A 24,744-nucleotide genomic window follows, 5' to 3' on the forward strand; every position below is an offset into this window, starting at 1 on the left:
AGTATCGAAGTTTGACTGTAACGTCTTTAATAGGCCTGGCGTACTACGTAGAAACTAAAAAACCGTTATTTTTCTTTCGCGGCATCGATTCAGTGTTTTTATAATTAAGTTGTTTCCAATTTCAAAGCAATATGGGCAACACAAGGCAAAAAGAAACAAATTTAAGTTTGCTAATTGCAGTATTTTGTAGGCACACCAAAAATGTGTTACTGGACCATTAACAAAACAAGCTTTGGTCTTTTGTTACAAACAAACGCATATGATTTGTAGAAAGTAAACTGTTTCGCTTCTTGCAGGTATTTAAATGACTGATTAACGAACGAACACTGCATTTCATGATCAACTGAATCGCCTATTTTATGTTGCATTTATAACTTATACGTCTGTACAGAATGCCAGGAACAGTTGAACTTTAATGTTTCTGTTTCTGCTCCAAATGGTTTCTACAACACTCAAGGACAATTTTATTGTGCGAATGATGGAAGTTTGTTTACAAACAGTAGAAAACCAGTCACCCATAATAATACGACTTGTTTGTCAACTGCTAAATGGAATAGTGAAAATGCGGTTGAATGCTGGTCAGGTAAGGTAATTGTGTTGATTACGTGACGAAAAGCATTAAAGGTATTCCTTATTCACAGCTCCAACTCCAGGGCTTTACATAAATGGAACCATATACAACGCAATTACTGTCAGGGAGCACGATATTGTGATATTAGTTTGTTTTTATAACCGATACGTATCCTGTTGGAACAAATACAGTTTATTACAAAGGAACATTCATCTTTAGGAATATATCCAAAGTAAGAGCGATTTAATTCGGTTTTGCATGCATTAGTACCATCTCGTCATGCATCTCTTTCTATTTTTCACATGGAGTGAAACCTATCCAAAAGCGCGTGTAGCTACGCTACGTCATGTCACAACCTTACCACAAAAACCCTGTATTGTGGGAATTGCTTATTCGGTTGTTTTCCCGCATATTACTTGTAAGCAGTTCTAAACAAACAACTCAAGTCAACACAACACCTAACGAGACGTCGACAAAGATGTTCCTTTCCTCCTTAGACGAAATTGCCAGTTCATTAAAACCAAAGAGTAAAGCAATGGCTGACCGCACCAGGCTGTTAGTCACTAGAAACACTAACCATTTAGTGGTGTCTAGGTTTATAAACTGGACTGTAATACAATACGTTGGTTGGCTATACAAATGAGTCATATTAGAAACAACCATGCAGCACGCCAAACAATATGAAAGGTAAGATCGCGCACAAATAAGCAAACACCTCAAGTCAAAAATACTAAATTTAAAAAGCAACTAACACGACACACATTTTACCTAAATTTTATCAGTAATTTCGAACCACTTTCGGCTACATTAGCAAAACAAGTTTTCAGTAATTAAGAGTGCCCAATCTCGACTAATTGCACCGAGTTGTAATTCCTAGCCGTAAACCTCTTGGACATCAAGATATATCAACAGGATATTTCGGTGCGACTTATTCCAACACGCGACGACAACCTAAAGAATGTATCATGTCAAGCTGTTACTCCATACACCAATTATGATAACACTATTGGACGTTCACCAAAAACTTTGCTTAATGTGCAGTGTAAGGTCAACTTATTTATCCTTTGGTTATTATCAAACGAATAATTTCCATGTATTTATAGATTATCCACACGATGTGCACATGATGATAGATACATCGGTAAATGTTGTGAAATATGGGGAAACAGTTCTTTTAAATTCGGCACAAAATGTTACATTGCATTGTTTGAATGATGCAAACCCAGTAGCAACATGTTCCATAAACTTCAATGGTAAAAGTACAAAGGAAATGAAAAGCAATTGTCAAATTACCCGATTCGTTACGTTTTCGACCTCTGCTTCCTGTTTTGCGCAAAACATCGTTGATATTATGCAATCTGAAGCATTGCAGTTGACCGTTGTTAAAAGCAGTAAGAAAAGTTGGTTAGATTTCATCCAAAATTTTGGTTAATATCACGTTTTTGCAGGAAAACCAATCATTGATAATTCTGGCCAAGATAAAATTATACAAGGAGACAATGTGGTGCTTAAATGCAGCGTTGAATATCAAAGCGAACTCAACACAACTTTTCAATGGAATGTGAAAACCTTTTCTCACAACTTTTTTTTGAACACATCAACTATAAGTATCACAAACATTACGAAGTTGGACAGTGGCAACTATACATGCCAAACGGAAGACCAGTTTGCCTTTATGGAGTCCACGTTATCCATCAACGTCTTATGTGAGTAGGAAGTAATTGATGTTTTTAAACAAACCCCTAATAAACATATTTTCGTAGATCCACCAATTCTTGACAATATTATTGTAACTTCAAGCTATTTATCGGTTAAAAATTTCATGCAATGCAAGCAACCTTGCTGGTAGCGATTTGTCACAACTTAATGTCACAGTTGTAACGGAACGTGAGTTTATATGTTGCTTGACTTTGTAGGTGCTAATTGCCACATGTAAATTGTTACTCTTTTGGCAGGGTCATCTAAAGTTAATCAGCCTGGAGTAAACAACACATCCACAAAAGCTGGAGAAAACGTTACCTTAAGTTGCTCAGTGGATTATTCTGTTGAACTTGGCACAAAGTATCAGTGGCAAATTCCCGATCAAAGGAGGGTTATAGATAAACAAACTAATATTTTGAATTTGAGAAACCTAACCAGACTGGATTTTGGACACTACCTATGCAAATCAAGTGACGCTTTTGGAAATTACACTAGCCACTATTTTTTAAATGTGACATGTAGGTAGTTTGTTGCTAGAGCAATTGAATAAACTTGGTAAACTTAGAAGTAAACGTGTCATACAGATTCCCCACAGGAAATAAATAATCACACAAACTGCCAATCCGATGAAGTAATTAATGGCAAGTGTTTCGTTACGTTTACATCCAACCCTCCTTCGTTTCATTATGCTTTGATAAAAAATAGTGAGTCCAATTTCATGGCCTTGTAATTTTGTTATTTGTTTATTGTTGCTTATGGTCCTTTCCATTTCAGATACTATCGTTCTTTGTCCCAACTGTACCTTATCGACTGATAGCAACGATAGCACAAAACAAACATTCGTTTTCATTTTGGAGGTAGGTTGTTTTCATCATGGAGATAGGGTCGGTAGTAACTTTCACTTTGCTATTTTTAGATTTCGGCAGAAACAGAGACTTATGAGTTAAAAATCAAATCACCGATGGAAGGATTTAATGATCTTGTTATTGAGTTTGTGATATACAAGGAATGCAACATACCTGATGAAAACGGTAATCAAACAGTCATAATCGTTGCAAGTGTAGTAGGAGGTGTCGCTGTAATCACGTTTGTTGCATTTGCTGCCTTTTGCGTTGCCAGGAAAAGAAAAGAAAACAATAAAGGTAAACTAAACTGATACTGGCGAAAAGCCTAAGCGTTTAGATAACGAACTTGTCTTTTCATAGCAACCAAATCAAACACAGACCACGTTTATGAGAATACATTTGACATGAAAAATGATGCCACAGATCCACAGTACGAAGGTAGGAAGCATTATTTGTCCATGAACTTGATTATTTAAGTTATTACGTTTCAAAACGAAGTGTTATAAACAAGTTTACGTGACTTTTGAAGTTATCGTGTAGGTGATTTGAAACTTATCGTATATTGTGTTTACTCTTTTAGTACCATTAGACCGGATTCAGCATATTTATGAAAATGTTGATCTGCAAGAAGGCCACGCATATTGTAAGTTTAATTAGACCAAGAGTTAAATCATGCAAATTAAGTGATCATTTCATTTCAGCTACGAAAATTGGGACCAGTCACACCAATGATTCAAATTCCAAAACTAACAGTTTTTACGAAAATCAACCCCAATATACAGAAGTTGCTTAGGAAAAATGGTTTTCCTGCAAGATACCTCAACTTAGCATTTTCCATTGTGAAATATAAGCTATTTATATCTGACGACTGTGTTGTACCATACCCCGTTACAAATGTATTTGCAAGTTGTAAATCTTATGGCACTGTGTACACTGTTCGCAACGTACACTGGTTCATGTTTGCAAAGCACTAAATCACTGCTGATTGTAAAATAGCCCCATGTTACATTAATACCTGCGCTCGGGGCCCGATTTTTTACAAATCGTTTTTAAAAATTGAAAAAGAATTTGTACAAATCGAAAAATATACAGGTGTAAAAATGCAGGAGCTTGCATCATTTGACATGCTATTACCAAGAGACAAAAAAATTGGCACAAGGCGGTATGAGCAACGTACACTGGTTCATATTAGCAAAGCACTGAATTACTATTGAGCGTAAATTAAAGCTCACATTACATTAATACCTGGAGCTTACAGGCTTAGTTAGGCAAGATTTTTTTTCATTTGGCCCCCAGTGCTTCAAAAGAAATAAAAGTTCTCGCTTTGTTTGAGTAGTGCTTGGAGCCCGATAAATCAATCACTCTCCGAAAATCATTATATTCGGTCACTAAACGTGCAAATTTAAACATGTACTTTGAATAGTGTGTTTTTGCTGTTAAAGTGATATCGCTGCAAAAGTGTTGTTTTGCGTTTGCTTTTTTGTAACGTGCAATTTTTGTTGGTTTTTCTTTGTGCTTATCATCTTACTTGACGAAAATAAGTGTGCAAACCCCTTACAATTGTAACAGATTTATGTTCATTTCAATGAACTAATTTTTTGCGATACTTCGTATGTAAGTATATTGGAGTTACGTCTGTTGTAAATCAAAGTGTTGATTTTTTCTTCTGTTTGCTCTTGCATTTTGCGTTTTTTTTTTGAAAACTTTACAGTATAGTTTAAACGTGTTTTTTGAAAGCTTTTGGCTATTCGGTCTTGACGCTTTAATTACGAACTAGGAGATTTTTATGTTAGTGTAACATAGGCCAGAAACCCTAAATTATTTTCTCAAGTTTATACCACTTTATGTGGTTTCCAAGTAACTGTATTTACCCACACATTGACGACATCTAGAAGTATAATGTTTATTATTTGTAATCCGCTAAGTGTTGCTACGACTGTCATTTTTATGTTTGTTAAAGCCGATTTTTGAAGTCCAATGACTTTCAAGGTATTTTTTTACAAAGTCAAAAGATATATTTGCAAACATGTACCCATACTATTAAATTTCGCGTTTCAGTTTTGAGTGCAGAAAATACGCAATTTAACACACTGACGAAAATACGAATACTAACAGTTGTATATTTGGATCAGACAATTTAGTTAACTACGACAATAGAACTGTAGTCAAATTATGTTTTGCACTGAAACAATAACGCAATACAGTTTACGAGTTCCAGACATGACTTGACACAAGCTTATTTTAATATTATACAGTTGTCAGCATTTTAACATAATTTGACTAGAGTTTGAACCCTTTTAGGAATTCTTGTAGACACCGTCTTTGATGAACTAAGGTCAAAGGACAAGTTGATAAACGCAGGCGATGCAGAAAATGACACATTGTTTTATCGATACGTTTCATTTTTAACACAACCGTTTTTAAGCGTTTTTTTTGCGAGGGTTCGACCAGTATAACTTTTGCAATCGATCCGCTTGATAAACAATTTTCAATCTTTTCTTTCTAAATTATTTCATACATAAAAACAGAAAACAAAAAAAGAAACAAAGTGAAAAATGGTATTTTTTGAAACAACAGCATTGATTTACCTCGAATACAATTTCATTTAAAAAAGAATTTCGATAGGCTTGGTTTTGAAAATGGCAAACGAAAGTGCACATTTTACTGCGTTTTGTTCCAGAGCTCGAAAACCTACAAAACACTTGGCATACTCAAATGGAAAACTAAAGTAAAACAGCTGCTAATCAGGCAACACTTGCGTTTGTACCTTGTGAATAGCGCCAGTAGTTCCTAACCATCACCGGTAATATTCTTATTATTTAAAAAAGAGTTTTCCTGTGACATGTTTCACGTATGAAGACGAGAATTTGCTAATCTACACTAAACAAAAAAGTGTTTAAATATTTTATCCGATGATAATCTGCCTTTATCAATGACTTAAAATAGGTATAATACGAAGTAAAGCTCGACAACACGGTGGTGTTTAGAGAATTTGCAAACAAATTGTGTCTGACAAGGTTCAGGCTATAAAAAGTTCGCCAAAATACCATCTGCATATACATGTCGTTCAACATGATCTGCATTTTTGCGCCACCCCACTATACTTTTAAGTTTTTGCAGAAACAGAAACTTGTTATTTTAGGGTAAAATCACCTATGGAATGTTTTAAAGGTTTTTGTTGAAGGCAACGAATCAGGTGGAAATGGAATTAAATGTGCACAAATCGATGTAAGTGTTGTGGGAAACGTCGTTCTAATCGCTCTAGTTGCATTTGTAACATTTTACATTGGAATTAAACAAAAAACAAAAAAAGGTAAACACAAATGACACTGTCGCAAAACCTTAACATTCACTTTACTAACCTAATTTTTCATAGCTACTCGATAAAATCAAGATCGCATTGATGAGAATACATTTGACAAAGAAAATGGTTTCTCAGATCCACATTACAAGGGTACAAAGGTTTTTTAAATACCCTACTGGATTAATTAACGTTCATTGTTTCAAGAATAATAATATATACTTGTGTTTCAACAAAATTTTTAGCTCTTCCGGGAGTTTTTTTTATTTTTATATGCCAACGTTTCGATGTCCCATATACTTGTGTTGTAACTGAAGCAATTGTAAAATAGTTTTGAAAGTTATTGCATTGATGTGTTAACACTTTTCGTAACAATAAATCGAATACAGCACAATTATGAAAACGTGGATCTGCAAAAAGGTCAAGCTCAATGTAAGTTTATTTGTGTCCTACCACAACACAGAGTCTCGTACAATAACATATTTTTAGCCACGGAAATTGGAACCAAAAACAACGATGACTCAAAACCTCCAATCAATATTTCTTACGTAAACCAAGCACGTTAAACAGAAACTGCTTGAGAAATTTGTCTAGAAACATATCTTAACCTAACCTTCGCATAAACCCAACAAGACTATCGGTTTCTGTTTTGTAATGGACCGTATTGTAAATGTTTGCGCGCTTACTAGCTCATGCTTGCAAAGCACTAAATTACCTTATGTTGCATCATATTAAGAAATCACGCAAAATTAAAAAAAACATCTGCCAATTTTGGCACCTGTAAATATTAATTGGACAATTGTGTTTTCACCGGTCCAACGCCCTACCCCAACCTAGAAGCAGCTTTGTGGTATGGTGCTTGATGTCTAATAGTAATCACATTTTGTTCTGTGTATTGTATTTAGTTTTAAGTGTTTCTGTATATGTGCGATCTTCCAAAGTTTGTTCTTCAGGTACGCTTTTCTGTTACGTTTAATTCGTGTTACACTTATGCGATCTTCTTCCAATAAATAAAAGTACAGAAGATGTGTCAAACAATTCAACTTTCTACTTATTTTATTGAACTGTTGTTATTTATAAGCTTAGTGCCTAATCAATAAACGTAACGTGTTCCTACGTTTGAAGGTTTTCGAGACTTTGTTTCTTGTTAAAATGGCGACAGTTTGTATGCCTAAACTACAAACAAACATACCAAGAAAGTGTCATAGACATTTATCCGTGATGATATCCTGTCTTTAGGATCGTTGCAAAATTTGTAAATTACGTACAAGACAACTTCAAACGGTGGTGTATTGGCCAATTCTTAACAAATTGTGTCTGACAGGCTAACAATCGGGTTCAAAAACAAGGCTAAGAAATATACACAACCCAGACAAGTTACCTACCACCAAAAGTGAAGACAAACCTATCAAATAACACTGACGAAACACAAGCTGAAACTCCAAGTTCTCTTTTAGAAGTATCTTTTAAGTTTGGCGATATCCAAGTAGTAATATTAAAAAACTACATTTTTGAGTAACAATTCTATTTTTTTAAATCCGCTAGATGTCAATACAATGTAATATTCTACGGGCATTCAGTGTTATTTAACATGAAAAAGACGACCTGTATAGGACGTTGGTATAAAAATGCAATTGCTTAATAAATTTGATATCATGCATCATCTATGTGACATATTTCTGTCTTAAATTAAATTTGTGTAACATCTGGTTCGACAGCACGAGTAATTTATTTGGGAAAACATGTATTTTAACACTATCTGCACCTGTTGCTGTAACCACAAGTACGAGCTGTATTTGAAACGATACTAAAATCAAGCAGAAGTGTTTGATTTAACTCCGCAACTGAAGACAATACATTGCAGTTCACATTTTTCGGGATTTGTTACTTTACATTTAGCACATGTTTTTTATACACTTGACAGGCATGGGAACTTGTAAACGTTGTTTTTTAGCTCATACGAAAATTATGCTTGAAAAAAAGCAACCAGCTAAACCAACGAATCGATTGAGCTGTAGTGTAACCAAACATGGAGTTCAGCACCTATCGTGCGAACAAAAGGAAAGGAAACTGTCACTGTTTGTTTCACAAACGTTCGTTGATAACCTCATCAAAGTCAAGTGGTTGCGCATCTGTTTATTTAGTGCGTGTTGACAGATACTTCACGGCACAGTTACTGCTCGGAAAATTCAATACACTATCGCTGTGTTAACAATCCCACGTTTGTACATATGGCAGAGTAGAGGCAATTAGGCATGTATATTGGACTTATCACAAGGCTAATATTGTCACATCACTTATCAGCGTGAAAGATGCCAGGGTAAATGTCAAGTGGAATGGCGAAATGCGCAGTAAAGAAATTTCACGTGGTCGTTCCAATAAAAATCATCTAAACAAAACGAAATGTTTATTGACGAAAACAAAGTTACAACTATGGCAAGACAGCGAACATTGTGTACAAGAATCTGGGTGATATAAAAGCAGCAGCCACTATAGTCGTATTTGAAAAGCAGTATAAGCAAAGGCAATAAGCATATTCAGACAATCACAATAGCAAAGCAAATCCGAAACTAAATTCACTACGTAATCAAACACAGTTTAAACATGGCACTGCATCTGGGTTATATAAAAGCAGAACAACGGCACTAAGCATGGTTACAACCGCCGAATAATGCAATTTAACAGCAGCACGTTTAATCTCGAAATAGTTAAATGTACAAGTTTAAATCATTGTGACAATTAAGATACTTGTAATTTTGTGTAAAAAAGTTTTCGTTTTTTTGTGTGGTTTTCGTGAGAAAAAATTTCTAATTCATACAAGCAGATCAATGTTGTCATAAGAATAACTTGATAATATATCGGCTAAAGTAATATTAATGCCAAAGTTGTGTTACGAAACAGATTAAATGTTATGCTTCAAACTTGTTTTAAAAATACTTGTCTCAAATTCAGAAGTGCTATTTTTCAAATCAGTCTCATAAAAACAAGTGTCATTATTGTAATTCTGAATCTGGTTTGTCATTCTAAACCTTTTCGTCTGGATTAAGCTTTGGTTTCAGTTTCAGTTGTGGTTTCGGGGGTTTAACTGGTTTCAGTTTCTTTGAAGAGGCGCCGCAACTCTAATCTGAGCCCAAGAGATATTTGTTAATTTTCCAGATACTTTTATTTTGATATCAAAACCGTAGCAAGAACTATATAGCGAACGTTTTGTATTTACCGGCGCTACAATTTTCCAATGTTGATGTTTGATAAGATGCACTGGGTACAGAAGCAGATGCAGACTCTATTGGACTTGTAGAATTCATACTTGTGTGAAGATCATCCACTTCATAAATAATGTTTGTTTTCCACTCCTTATCATTGTCTGTATAAGGCACTTCAACAGCTTTAGACAGATGATTTTAGTTAAATATTATACATTGGTACTAACCAGTTGAAGAGCAACGGTCAGCAGTAGAATGGTCATCCTCTTCATCTTTGTAAAAAAGGTTCAAAGTTTACGGAAAGCATTATGTTTTAGTATGCACTAACGAATCTAAGAAATACAATACCAACCTAAATTTGTACTAGTATTATTTGAGTGCATTCTTTCAAGAATGGAGATTGGATCTGCATTAAAAATACAAAATCGTAACATGGTTTTAAAAACTCTCACCCCAGTCTTTACTTACCCGGCTGAAAGTAACCAATTCTACTCAGGTGACAACACACTGACACTGCTGACAAGGCTACAACAGAACCTACGACACTAACAGCAATAATAAGTGCTTGGTTTTCATTTCCATCACATATGTCGGATTCCATAATGATGGTAAACATCACAACAAGATCAGTAAATCCCCCAATAGGTGATTGTATACGTAATTGGTAAGTTTCATTAGCCACACATGTCTAAAAAAATATTTCAGTTGCAAACAATAATAATAACAAAAAAAAAAAAACTTACCTCAATTACAAAAACAAATGTTTGCTTTAGGCTATCGTTGAGGTCAGCTGTTAAATAACAACTAGGACAAACTACGATGTCATCTATAAATAAGATACATAAAGAACGCTTATATTACCGACCATTATTAAAGGTTACCATCTTTGGTCAACGTATATTGAAAAGAAGGGGGATTGGAAGTAAACCTTACAAAACAACTTCCATTAACCACCTCATCTGATTGACAATTTGTGTGACTGTTGATTTTTTCAGGCGAATCTGCAAAATACCTAAATTTTAGTTAAATAATTTATTGCATTTAATAATCAAATACCAACAAAACCTATATATGTGAAAAACTTTCTCTTACAAAATACGTTTAAATGATTTACATTGAGGTAATAAATTCTAAATTTCTGTACATAAAAACAGTTTTATTTAAAGGTTGCAGTAACTGCTTAGCACCACCGACTTACATGTGACGTTTAAAAAGTATGTGCTTGTAAAATTTCCAAACGCATCGCTTGTTTGGCAAAGATAGTTTCCAAGGTCTTTTTTGGTTACATTATTCAAATGTAAAGCGTAATCAAAGTTGTCTATATCCCGCGCCTGGTCAGAAATTTGCCATTGAAATTCTGTGTCAAGTTCAATAGCATAATCAACCGAGCAACTCAATGAAATGTTTTCTCCGGCTTTTATGGGTGCGTTGTTCATAGCAGGCCCAGTAATGTAAGGTGCCCCTGAAAAAAAATACTTAACAGTTTAACAAATCTACAAACAAATATGAAATTCAAAGTTTCAAAATTTTGTAACGTTTATAGCAAACATTATGTCTTCAAAACTTACTATCGACAACAACTGTGACATGCAATTGTGAAACATCGCTACCAGCAATGTTACTTGAATTGCATGAAACTAATGCTGATTCTGTAAAATTAAGAGACAAAACACAAGGACTCTCATTATGGATATTATTCCCTATTCGAAATTCACAACTGGCAGGTGGATTTGATTCTCTTGAACAATTTAATGTCGTTGTTTGTTCACCATCGAGAAAAACACCGAATTCATTTTCCACCAATGAATTACTTGATGTGATATATATCTTATTATGAATAGGTGGATCTGCAACAAATGTTGGTTGTTTTAGTTTATTATGTTTCATTACGGGTGAAATTGAAAACCCACAGAAGACGTCAAGGAAAATCGTGCTCTGTAAATTGTCGAATTCGTCTTCTGTCCGACATGTGTAGTTCCCTGTGTCAAACTTTGAAACGTTGTTTATGTTAAGAACTGGTTTGTTTAAATCCAACCCATGCAAATTTGTTGTCACATTCCATTGGAACGATGTATTGAGCTCGTATTGATATTCAACATTGCAATTCAGTATTACATTATCTCGTTGTATAACTGTATCACCACCAGAATTATCAATGGTTACACTTCCTACAAAAACGTGCAAATATTAACATGAATTTAACTTATATAAAAAAAAACTCAATTAAGTATTTCGTACTGTTTTCCGCGACAAGTAATTCAATCCAATTGGACGTGGCATTTCCTAAACTATTTTCCGCTAAACAAGAAATATTGTTTGAACAGGATATGGGTTCTGTAAATTGGCAAGAATTGCTACTGTTCTTTTCTTTTTTCCCATTAAAAAGCCAATAACATTTCGCAGGAGGATTTGCTTCATTTAAGCAATAAAATGTGACAATCTGTGCAGAGTTTAAAAGAATCACTTTACCCGATGTTATTAGATTTGGTGAACTGAGATATGAGAGTTGTACATCATATGGAGGACCTGTATAGTGTATAGCATATACATTAAAGTATGTAATTTTGCAGTTCAAATCTTACTTACACTGTTCATTCGGAATTGTAACGTTTGATTTTCCAAGTGTGACATCGTACTCTGTGTATGGTGTGACAGCTTGACTAGAAACTTCGAGATTGTTGTCCTTCCGTGTTGGAGTAAACGGTACCGCTACAGTCTATACAAAGGTTTGAAAAATATCAAAACGCCATATTTCTAAACCTTGTGACAAACGATTATGTTAACGTTAATAAAACATCACTAATGTACAGACTCGTTTCCTGTCATCTTAAACCTCCTGCAATCAAAAACTGTTAAACTAATAAAGAGACTGATCCAAAAACTAAACACCATAATTTGTTAAATACCGTTTTCAAATTATTGTAGATATTGAGTACAACTTGCCTTAGAAACATTTTTATGAAGAATTGTACCAAAGTAATATTTAGAATTTGATCCATCTGGATAATTATCTTGATATTGACACTTAAGTAGTATGGTACCCTTTTCCAATGTGGTATTTGGTGAACCAAATGTCCCATTGGTTGAGAGACTTGCAGTTGGAGCTGATGAATTGGTTGCGTTGGGTAATAAAAGAAAAATATAAACAATGCTACAATCAATAAGTATTGAGCTAGCATTCACAATATCTTGATTGTTGTTACAAAGTGCAAAACGCGCTGCAGATGCAGTGTTTCCAAAAATTGCAACAAACCAACAATCTTACCCGACCAATATTTCACCATATTTTCAACATCCCATTGAGCCGTTGACAAACAAATTGTGTTAGTGTTAGTGGCTGGGTTTCCATCGTGACTAAACAAACTACCTCCGTTTGAACAAGTAAACTCTCCTTGTGCATTATAAAAACCATTTGGGGCCAACACAGATACATTATGATCCAACTTTCGTTGACAATCTAAAACAACCAATGATAAATGAAGTTACAGTGAAGCAATTACCCTCTTGTCGTAGTTTACAAACTTATTGTTGCGAAGTTTATTTGTCAACCAAAATTCCAAATTTTCTGCATAAGAATGACACATTTATACCTAATATAGTGACTCTTCAGTTCAAGGCCTATTTTAAGCAGGAAAGAGTACCTTTGACTATAATATTCCTTACAGCTTGATATGTATAAGAGGTATTCAATTCAACAATGCTGTTATTCAATGTAAAACTTCTCGGTGACGTTACACCAAATGTCGTGTTAACACAAGTTCCGTTCCATTCAAGTGTTGTATATAATCCAGATGTGTTAAATGAACCAACATCGTACTTCGGTGGATCGCAAGCTTTGCCACACCAAAAATGAACCGCTTGGTCGGTGGAACCGTTATTGAAACAAACCGTCCATTGCAAATCAGGTAGAGTTTCTCCGTTCACAATACATGTACTGTACCGATACATCGTTCCATTGTAGTTTGTCGCCCAAGTTGTTTGATTTGGATACAAAACATCTGCAGTAAACGTTGTAATAAATTTACTGCACTATATGTTTTTTTGCTAGCTAGACGATAGGACTTTTAATTCCCCAAAAAAACATTGTTGGTGAAACAATTCCATTTTCTTGACTAAAAGCGCCAAATCTTTAAAGCATTAATTTGGTCCACCAACCAATCAGCGTATATTCTGCAATGTTTATTATTTGCAAAAATATACCAATACAATAGACTAATTCTTCTTAATGCGTGGTCGTGAAAACTATTTAACTATTAATATAAACTTTGCAGGAAGTTTTGAACAATAAGTCCTACCTCGTGTGTCGCTTTGACTTGTGGATGTGTTAACCCAAAAACCAAAATACCACAAACAAACAACAATAGAACGAAACATTATCATGAGTCAACTTGCTGTCGTGCTTTTTTGTGTTCGATCAGATTCTCACTCACTCAGAACTGACTGACGACCAAGACCATATGCCATCTTGCGAAGTAGCCGAATTTTTTCCTGTGTTTACCTAATCTATACGATCACGGTGTTATTTTTTTGTTAGAACAGCGTGAGCTCTTGCACCAACTACAGGTTTGAGAACATAATGGTTTAATCCCTTTTGCTCCGCGAAAAATTTGGTGGCATAGTTAGTTGTGAAAATTAAATCAACTATGAACACTACATCAGTAAATGAGGGGTAAATGACAACGTATGCACGAAAAGCTACTTTTTGCGCGAGACTTTTGTAGTGCGAATTTAATGAGGGGGGCAATCAAAACAAATGAGGGGCAATCAAAACAGTTGTGAAAACAATTTATAAATTGTTTGTTACGTAGTTAGATAAATACACGTACACAAAATTTGTGTGTTGATCTCCTGTTCCCGTCTAACGGATACCGAGTCGGCCAAAAACCTGGCCCGAAAGTAAAAGTACAAGCCCGAAACTAGATCCAAACCACATATTGATAAGGCAGAATTGAGTCCAAGCGATTTATCATCTTAAAATTGCGACACTAAGACATGTTAACACACATCAACTCCTCTTGTAAAAAGACATTTTAAATATTTCTACTTTCTTTTTTACCGTATTTTGAACAGGTATAGCAAATTAAGGGTTTGGCAAAACCTTTAAACTGTTGCCAGCGGATAATTTTGACCCTGGACAATGTAAACTGTACAGCGTATGGCAAATACACGGAAGTTTCGACACAAGCTGCATAAACGCGTGTAAACCAAACACCTGAGTTTATGGCACATAGAAACACAATTGGCTAAAAAATGTGCGAGTCCACAACATTTACTCGACCAACATGAAACAACCCACTGAATTATCACAGTAAAATTGTTAACATTACCTACGTCCAATAACTTTTGGAGTGTTGTTAAGTTTGGAAGTAGCAAACACACACGTGGTTGTTCTTGTTTATGTTACCAAGTGACTGCAATAACTTACTCCTTGCCGACATCTAGGAGTATAAATTTTTCACAACGCCCTACATGTAAAAATGTGGACTTGGTCTATCTCTAAAAACATTACTGGTTTAAAAAGGTAGTTTCCTGAATCAAGTCTGTTTTAAGTTTCTTAAACTCTGAATTTGAATGTAATGATCTATAACACCTATCTGTTTTTTTATACGCAATTCTTTTAAAACACATACTTTCGAGCTCTTAACACCTGTCTGTTTTTTTATACGCAATTATTTTAAAACACATACTTTCGAGCTTTTTGGCTGCTACCTATAAGTCAGTTTTAAACCAAATGTTTTCTTTTAATCAAACGCAACACTTATCCATACAGAATCGTCTCTAAAATAGAATGAAAGGCACCTCAATAACAGTTCATTGAAACTATGCGGAGCCGAACAAAAGCGTGCCTCAGAAAAGACCACGGCAGTGGCCAGCATGTTACCATCAGTCACTTGTGAAGTAACCGTGCACTGCCAATTTGTGCAATAGCACACACATACACATTGTAAACAAATTTGTGACAGTATTACATCCAAGTGAACTGAGTTTCTTACATGAGTCTAAGCTATGTGGCACAGGGTGGTCGACATATGTAAAGATTACTTAGCGGGTTGTGGTGTGCTTTTCTACTTTGCGTAGTATCGGTGTGCCTGGAAATGCAAGAACAACAAGACGCATACTTTAAGGTCAACGGCCATTTAAGCTGGTCTTGCTCACTGATAGGCTTATAGTCCCCAGTTGACGCATATTCGTGACACATGTGCTCACCTATGAAACGTGTTTTTTTCAGATTGTTCGTTGTTGCTCATAATCGTCGATGTTTTCAATTCAGGCGAGATAATTCTCACAACTTGCTCGAGAAGACAAATACAGAAAAACCGAGTTTAAACAACCGGTGTCTTTGCAGTAGGTTATAGCTACTGAAGTTGAGTGTGCAAACAAAATCGTGACTGAATTTGCCGATCAGTTTATCTCTGCGGCATTCACCGGGGATTTGATGTTGGAGCTCACGACTCAAGTACTGTGCTACGTCCTTTCTGGTTGGGGATAAATCTAAAGAGAGGATTAGAAAAAATCTTCTTTCAAGATAAAAAATGACAGATATAATAGCCACGTAATTGGCAGCCACGTGATTGAATCCAGCCACTGTTGGTAACAATGTTATTTTTCCCAAAACTTGTTACACCAGCTTACCAGGAAAGATGTGCAACATTACCCCAAAGAACGTATCTTAAACCAGTGGTTCCCAAAAATTTTTAACGTAACTCAAAAACTTCTAAACAGTTTTTTGTGGTTTCTCGCGACTCCCGGATTGTTGTAATTTTAGTTGTATTTTTGTCTGGTTTATTGTCAACTAATGCATCATTTTGGAAATGTTTAGTCAAAACATCAGACAGATATTATTCGTTTGTTTCACTAAATATTCTTATTTACCCGAAGTTTTTGGTGCATTGTCAGCCCATCAACACTTAACAATACGATGACAGACAACGTATCGCGTCGCAAACAAAGGTAAATATTAATACGGCAAAGAAATTTGTCATAAAACATTTTGAAGCTTTCGGAAAAAAGCGACCAAAGAGGTTGATAGGGTTGGTTTTTAACATGGCAAACGAAAGTGCAATTTTACTGCTTTTTGTTCCAGAGCTCGAAAACCCACAAAAACTTGACATACTCGAATAGAAAACTAAAGTAAAAAATCAGCTAATAAGGCAGCATTTGAATTTGTATTTTATAAATAGCGCCAGTAACTTCCAACCACTACCAGTAACATTGTTATTATTTTAAAAATAGTTTTTCTGCAACGTGATGCCATTTTGAAGGTTTTAAACACTTATTTTATACAATGACAACAATTTGCAATTCTACATTAAACAAAATGTGTTCAAAAATTTTTCCCGATGATAATCTGTCTGTATCAATGCCGTGAAATTGATAAGATACGAAGTAAAACGCGACCACGCGGTGGTGTGTTGGGAATTTGCAAACAAATGATGTCTGACAGGCAAAGATTCGGGCTATAAAATATTCGTCTTTATAACATCTGGACACATATGTTCTTCAACATGCTAATGCCGCAGTTAAAACTCTATTTGATACATATTACAATTGAAGCAATGGGTTTATGATTTATTCCCTTACTAAAGACAAAACATTTCAATTTACATAGTGGTGTTAAAGGGGTTTGTCACTCTACCTTTAGCAGTTGTGTTCATACAGTTGACAAGCATGGGAACTGGAAGGCGTTATTTTTTTCAACTTATATGTTAATTAACCTAGAAAAAACAACCAGCTAAACCCTCGTGTTGAGCTGTAGTGTAACCTTACATGAAGCTCGGTGCCTACGTGAGACCAGAAGAAAAGTAAACTTTCATTGTTTGTTTCACAATCTTTCGTTGATAACTGTAGCACAGTGCTTGTTGACAGATACTTCAGGCCACAGTTGCAGCCTGGGAAAATTCAATACACTATCGCTGTGTTAACAATCTCATACTTGGTCCTGAATGTTAATTAGCCTAACTTTACAAAACAACTAAAAATAAGTTTTTCAAGTAATCACTAAACTAATACCAATTTGTCGGTTTTGATTTACTGCTTATTTTTTTAAAAACTTCTGATAACCTTTATTTTACAGCAACTTGCAAATGATCTATTACGCAACTTGAGAATGTACCAATTAGTAATTAAGTACAAGCAACTAGCAGTAAGATAAATTTTAGGAATAAATCTGTTTTGGAGGGCAATGCGTATATCCTCTTATTCTTGCCACGATTGACAAGGATATATGTAAGAGAATATCAACAAACAATTAGTTATCACAACGCTAATATTGTCACATCACTTATCAACGTTTGGGATTGGGGTAAAAGTCTAGTGGAATGGCAAAATGCGAAGAAAGAAATAACTTACATGGTTGTCAAATTACAAAAATCATCACATAAAAACCATGAGGTTAATTGTCAAAAACAAACTTATAACATCGACAAAACAACAACCATTGTGCAGAAAATTAGCTGTGTACAAGCATCTGGGTTATATAAAACCAGCAACCACTACAGTGCGAATCTAAAATGCAAGATAATCAAGGGCAATGGCATAGAATTTTCGAAATATTAGATATACCAAAAATATAGATTAAACGTTTACTGGTCATACACTTCATAGGTTGTGTCTGTTGGTCCCTCTCTGTCATTATCTGTGCATGACAAATTAACTACTTTTTAACAGGTATTTCGGTTGAATATTGCAACTCAGCACTAACCATTTGAAGAGCGAAAGTCAGCAGTAGAATGGTCAACCTTCATTTCTTCGAAAAATAAAAAAAAAGTTTAATGAGTATACGGAAAACATTATGGATATTTGTGTATTGACAACGAAAGAAATGCTACACCAACCTCAATTTCGATTCGCACTATTTGATTGTCTTCTTTAAAGATCTTAACACTTTCTCCACTTACCCGTCATGAGGAAAACATTCCTAGGCAGAAGAATTAATAACAGTCCAAACAATTCTATTAAAGCAATAGCACCCACGACACTAACAGCAATAATAAGTGCTTGGTTTTCATTTCCATCACATATTTCGGATTCCATAATAATGGTAAACATCACAACAAGATCAGTAAATCCCTCAATTGGAGATTTAATACGTAACTGGTAAGTTTCAACAGCTGCAAATGTCTTAAAAAGGTATATCAGTTGCGAACAATGATAATTAGAAAAAAAAAACTTACCTCAATTACAAAAACAAACGTTTGGTTTGTGCTATCGTTGCGGTCAGCTGTTAAAGAACAACCACGACAAACCACAATTTCATCTACAAAAATGGCAATAAACAATAAGCACACTTACATTACGGTGCTTGAATTTTGAATAAATGTTACCGTCTTTGGTCAACGTGTATTGAAATGAAGGGGGGTTGGAAGTAAACCTTACAAAACAACTTCCATTGACCACCTCATCCGATTGACAAGTTGTGTGACTGTTGATTTTTTCAGGTGAATCTGTCAAATACTTACATTTTAGTAATATTATTCAAATGCATTGAGATAAATAAATTGTAAATTTCATTAAAAAAGTATATTTTATTGAAAGTTACAGTACATGTTTAGCACCACCGACTTACATGTAACGTTTAAAAAGTATGTGCTTGTAAAATTTCCAAAAGCATCGCTTGTTAGGCAAATATAGTTTCCAAGGTCTTTTTTGGTCACATTATTCAAATTTAAAACGTTATTAAATTTGTCTATACCCCGCGTCTGGTCAGAAATTTGCCACTGAAATTTTGTGTCGAGTTCAATTGAATAGTCGATCGAGCAACTTAATGAGACATTTTCTCCGGCTTTTGTGGGTGTGTTGTTCACAACAAGCCCAGTAATGTAGGGTGCCCCTGAACAAAAACCAATTAATAATTTAACAAATCTACAAACAAAACATGAAACTCAATACTAAAACCTCCGGAACGTTTGTGGCAAACGTCATAAAAACTTACTAACGGTAACAACTGTGACATTAAGTTGCGAAACATCGCTACCAGCAATGTTACTTGAATTGCATGAAACTGATGCAGATTCTCCAAAACTGTGAGACAAAACACAAGAACTCTTGTTATGAATTATCTTTCCGATTTGAAATTTACAAATAGCAGGTGGATTTGCTTCTTTCAAACAGTTTAATGTCACTGTTTGTTCACCATCAAGAAAAACACCAAATTCATTTTCAATCGATAAATTACTAGATGTAATATATATCTTATTATGAATAGGTGGATCTGCAATAAATGTTGGTTGTTTTAGTTGTTTATGTTTCATTACGCATGAAAGCCAAAACCTACAAAAGACGTCAAGAAAAATCGTGCTCTGTAACATGTCGAATTTGTCTTCTGTCTGACATGTGTAGTTCCTTGTGTCAAACTTTTCTCAAGAATTGCTACTGTTCTTTTCTTTTTTCCCATTGAAAAGCCAATAACAGTTCGCAGGAGGATTTGCTTCATTTAAGCAATAAAATGTGACAATCTGTTCAGAGTTTAAAAGAATCACTTCACCCGATGTTATTAGATTTGGTGATGCAAGATATGAGAGTTGTACATTATGTGGAGGATCTGTATAGCGTAAAGCATACATATTAAACTATGTAAATCTGTAGCACAAATCTTACTTACACTGTTCATTCAGAATTGGAACGTTTGATTTTCCAAGTGTGTCGTCAAACTCCGTGTATGATGCGACATTCCTGTGCTTGAATGTTGGAGTAAACGGTACTCCTAGAGTCTATACAAATGTTTAAAAAATATCAAAACGCTATATTTCTAAACCTTCCGAAAAACGACTATACCAACGTTAAATAAACATCACTAATATACACACTCGATTCCTGTCATCTTAAACCTCCTGGAATCAAACACCGTTAAACTAATAAAGCGACTGATCAAAAAACGAAACATCATAAACTTGAACAGTTTTTCCAATTATTGTATATATTGAGTATAACTTGCCTTGGAAACATTGTTATGGAGAATTGTACCAAAGTAATATCTAGAATTTGACCCATTTGGATATTGATTTTGATATTGACACTTAAGTAGTATGGTGCGATTTTCTGGTTTGGTATATGATGAACCAACAGTTCTATTGATTGAGACACTTGCAGTTGGAGCTGTATGTTTGTGTGGTTAATTGATTGCGTTCAGTAATAAAAGAAGCAGCAAAATAAGAACACTGCTACAATCAATATGTATTGAGCTAGCATTTACAATATCTGGATTGTGGTTACAAACTGCAAAACGCGCTGCAGATACAGTGTTTCCAAAAATGCAACAAACCAACCAATCTTACCCGACCAATATTCCACTATATTTTCAACATCCCATTGAGCCGTTGACAAACACTTTGTGTTAGTGTTAGTGGCTGGGTTTCCATCGATAGTGAACAAACTTCCTTCGCTTGAACAAGTAAACTCTCCTTGTGTGTTATAGAAACCATTTGGGGCCAACACAGATACATTATGATCCAACGTTCGTTGACAATCTAAAACAACCAATGATAAATGAAGTTACAGTGAAGCAAATACCCTCTTGTCGTAGTTTTGAAACTAACTGTTGCAAAGTTTATTTGTCAACCGAAATTCGAAATTTTCTGCATAAGAATGACACATTTGTACTTAATATAGTGACTCTTCAGTTCAAGGCCTATCAATTCAACAATGCTGTTATTCAATGAAAAACTTCTCGGTGACGTTACACCAAATGTCGTGTTAACACAAGTTCCGTTCCATTCAAGTGTTGTATATAATCCAGATGTGTTAAATGAACCAACATCGTACTTCGGTGGATCGCAAGCTTTGCCACACCAAAAATAAACCGCTTGGTCGGTGGAACCGTTATTGAACCAAACCGTCCATTGCAAATCAGGTAGAGTTTCTCCGCTCACATTGCATGTACTATACCAATACATCGTTCCATTGTAGTTTGTCGCCCAAGTTGTTTGATTTGGATACAAAACATCTGCAGTAAACGTTGTAATAAATTTACTGCACTATATGTTTTTTTACTAGCTAGACGACTTTTAATTAAAAAAAAAAAACATTGTTGATGAAACAATTCCACTTTCTTGACCAAAAGCGCCAAATCTTTAAAGCATTAATTTAGTCCACCAACCAATCAGCATATATTCTGCAATGTTTTAAATTTGCAAAAATATATAAAATACAATGGACTAGTTTTTCTTAATCCGTGGTCCTGAAGACTATTTAACTATTAATATAAACCTTGCAGAAAGTTTTGAACAATAACTCCTACCTCGTGTGTCGCTTTGACTTGTGGATGTGTTAACCCAAAAACAAAAACACCACAAACAAACAACTAATGAACGAAACATTGTCATGAGCCAACTTCCTGCCTTGCTCTTTGTGTTCGATCAGATTCTCACACACTCAGCTTACTGACGGCCAAGACCATATGCCATATTGCGAAGTAGCTAAATTTTTTCATGTGTTTACCTAATCTATACGATCACGGTGTTATTTTTTTGTTAGAACAGCGTGAGCTCTTGCATCAACTACAGGTTTGCACGAAAAGCTACGAAAAGTTTAAACAGGTTAGTGTGAATTTAATAAGGGGGAGGGGTGGGGGGGGTAAATACGGTGCTATACTAAACTCAACAAACTATTCCAACAGAATAACATTAGGTCTAAATAAAACGATAGAAAATTGAAAGACGTCGACCCAATTAAAACAGTTGTGAAAAAGTCAATTTATAAATTGTTTGTTACGTAGTTAGGTAAATACACGTACACAAAATATGTGTGTTGATCTCCTGTTCCCGTCTAACGAATACCGAGTAGGCCAAAAACCCTAGCCCGAAAGTAAAAATACAAGCCCGAAACTAGATCCAAACCACATATTGATAAGGCAGAATTGAGTCCAAGCGATTTATCATCTTAAAATTGCGACACTAAGACATGTTAACACACATCAACTCCTCTTGTAAAAAGACATTTTAAATATTCCTACTTTCTTTATTACCATATTTTAAACAATCGTAGCAAATTAAGGGTTTGACAAAACCTTTAAACTGTTGCCAGCGGATAACTTTGACCCTGGACTATGTAAACTGTACAGCGTATGGCAAATACACGGACGTTTGGGACACAAGCTGCATAAACGCGTGTAAACCAAACACCTGAGTTTATGGCACATCGAAACACAATTGGCTAAATAATGTGTGAGCCCACAACATTTACTCGACCAACGTAAAACAACCCATTGAATTATGGCAATAAAATTGTTAACATAACCTACGACCGAAAACTTTTGGAGTGCTGTTAAATTTGGAAGTAGCAAACACACCGTGGTTGTTCTTGTTCATGTTACCCAGTGACTGCAATAACTTACTCCTTGGCGACATCTAGGAGTATAAATTTTTCACAACGCTATGGACTTGGTCTATCTCTAAAAACATTACTGGTTTAAAAAGGTAGTTTCCTGAATCCAGTCTGTTTTAAGTTTCTTAAACTCTGAATTTGAATGTAATGATCTATAACACCTATCTGTTTTTTTATACGCAATTATTTTAAAACACATACTTTCGAGCTTTATGGCTGCTACCTACAAGTCAGTTTTAAATCAAATGTTTTCTTTCAACCAAACGCAACACTGATCCATACAGAATCGTCTCTAAAATAGAATGAAAGGCACCACAATAAAAGTTCAATGAAACTATGCGGAGCCGAACAAAAGTGTGCCTCAGGAAAGACCACGGCAGTGGCCGGCATGTTACCATCAGACACTTGCGATATAACCGTGCACTGCAAATTTGTGCAAAGGCACACACACACACATTGTAAACAAATTTGTGACAGTATTATACCCAAGTGAACTGAGTTTCTTACACGAGTCTCAGCTATCGACATATGTAAAGATTACTTAGCGGGTTGAGGTGTGCTTTTCTACTTTGCGTAGTATCGGTGTGCGTGGAAATGCAAGAACAACAAGACGCATACTTTAAGGTCAACGGCCATTTAAGCTGGTCTTGCTCACTTTTAGGCTGATAGTCCCCAGTTCACGCATATTCGTGACACATGTGCTCACCTATGAAACGTGTTTTTTCAGATTGTTCGTTGTTCCTCATAATCGTCGATGTTTTCAATTCAGGCGAGATAATTCTCACAACTTGCTCGAGAAGACAAACCGAGTTTGTACGGAACAACCGAGTTTAAACAACCGGTGTCTTTGCAGTAGGTTATATCTACTGAAGTTGAGTGTGCAAACAAAATCGTCACAGAATTTGCCGATCAGTTTATCTATGCGGCATTCACCGGGGATTTGACGTTAAAGCTCACGACCCAAGTACTGTGCTAGGTCCTTTCTGGTTGGGGATGAATCTAAAGACAGGATTAGAAAAAATCTTCTTTCAAGATTAAAAAATGACAGATATAATAGCCACGTAATTGGCAGCCACGTGATTGAATCCAGCCACTGTTGGTAACAATGTTATTTTTCCCAAAACTTGTTACACCAGCTTACCAGGAAAGATGTGCAACATTACCCCAAAGAACGTATCTTAAATCAGTGGTTCCCAAAAATTTTTAACGTAACTCAAAAACTTCTAAACAGTTTTTTGTGGTTTATCGCGACTCCCGGATTGTTGTAATTTTAGTTGTATTTTTGTCTGGTTTATTGTCAACTAATGCATCATTTTGGAAATGTTTAGTCAAAACATCAGACAGATATTATTCGTTTGTTTCACTAAATATTCTTATTTACCCGAAGTTTTTGGTGCATTGTCAGCCCATCAACACTTAACAATACGATGACAGACAACGTATCGCGTCGCAAACAAAGGTAAATATTAATACGGCAAAGAAATTTGTCATAAAACATTTTGAAGCTTCCGGAAAAAAGCGACCAAAGGGGTTGATAGGGTTGGTTTTTAACATGGCAAACGAAAGTGCATTTTTACTGCTTTTTGTTCCAGAGCTCGAAAACCCACAAAAACTTGACATACTCGAATAGAAAACTAAAGTAAAAAATCAGCTAATAAGACAGCATTTGCATTTGTATCTTATAAATAACGCCAGTACCTTCCAACCACTACCAGAAACATTGTTGTTATTTCAAAAATAGTTTTTCTGCAACGTGATGCACTTTTGAAGGTTTTAAACACTTATTTTACACAATGACAACAA

At 35.2% G+C, this 24,744-nt stretch overlaps 1 long non-coding RNA gene across 2 annotated transcripts; it reads right to left on the reverse strand.

The window, feature by feature from the left end:
* Positions 1-9,393: 9,393 nt before the first annotated feature.
* Positions 9,394-10,020, reverse strand: LOC145215359 (uncharacterized). 2 transcript variants are annotated; one of them, XR_013857281.1, is made up of 4 exons: positions 9,974-10,020; positions 9,849-9,893; positions 9,636-9,782; positions 9,394-9,542 (listed from the first exon to the last, which is right to left on the reverse strand). It is a non-coding gene; the product is annotated as an uncharacterized LOC145215359 (long non-coding RNA). The 2 variants fall into 2 exon arrangements; XR_013857280.1 differs by lacking the exon at positions 9,394-9,542 and having other exon boundaries at positions 9,555-9,782.
* Positions 10,021-24,744: the final 14,724 nt, after the last annotated feature.

This window comes from Phallusia mammillata, chromosome 2 (genome assembly GCF_965637545.1).
Source record: "Phallusia mammillata chromosome 2, kaPhaMamm4.hap1.1, whole genome shotgun sequence".
In the NCBI taxonomy this organism is placed as follows: Eukaryota; Metazoa; Chordata; class Ascidiacea; order Phlebobranchia; family Ascidiidae; genus Phallusia; species Phallusia mammillata.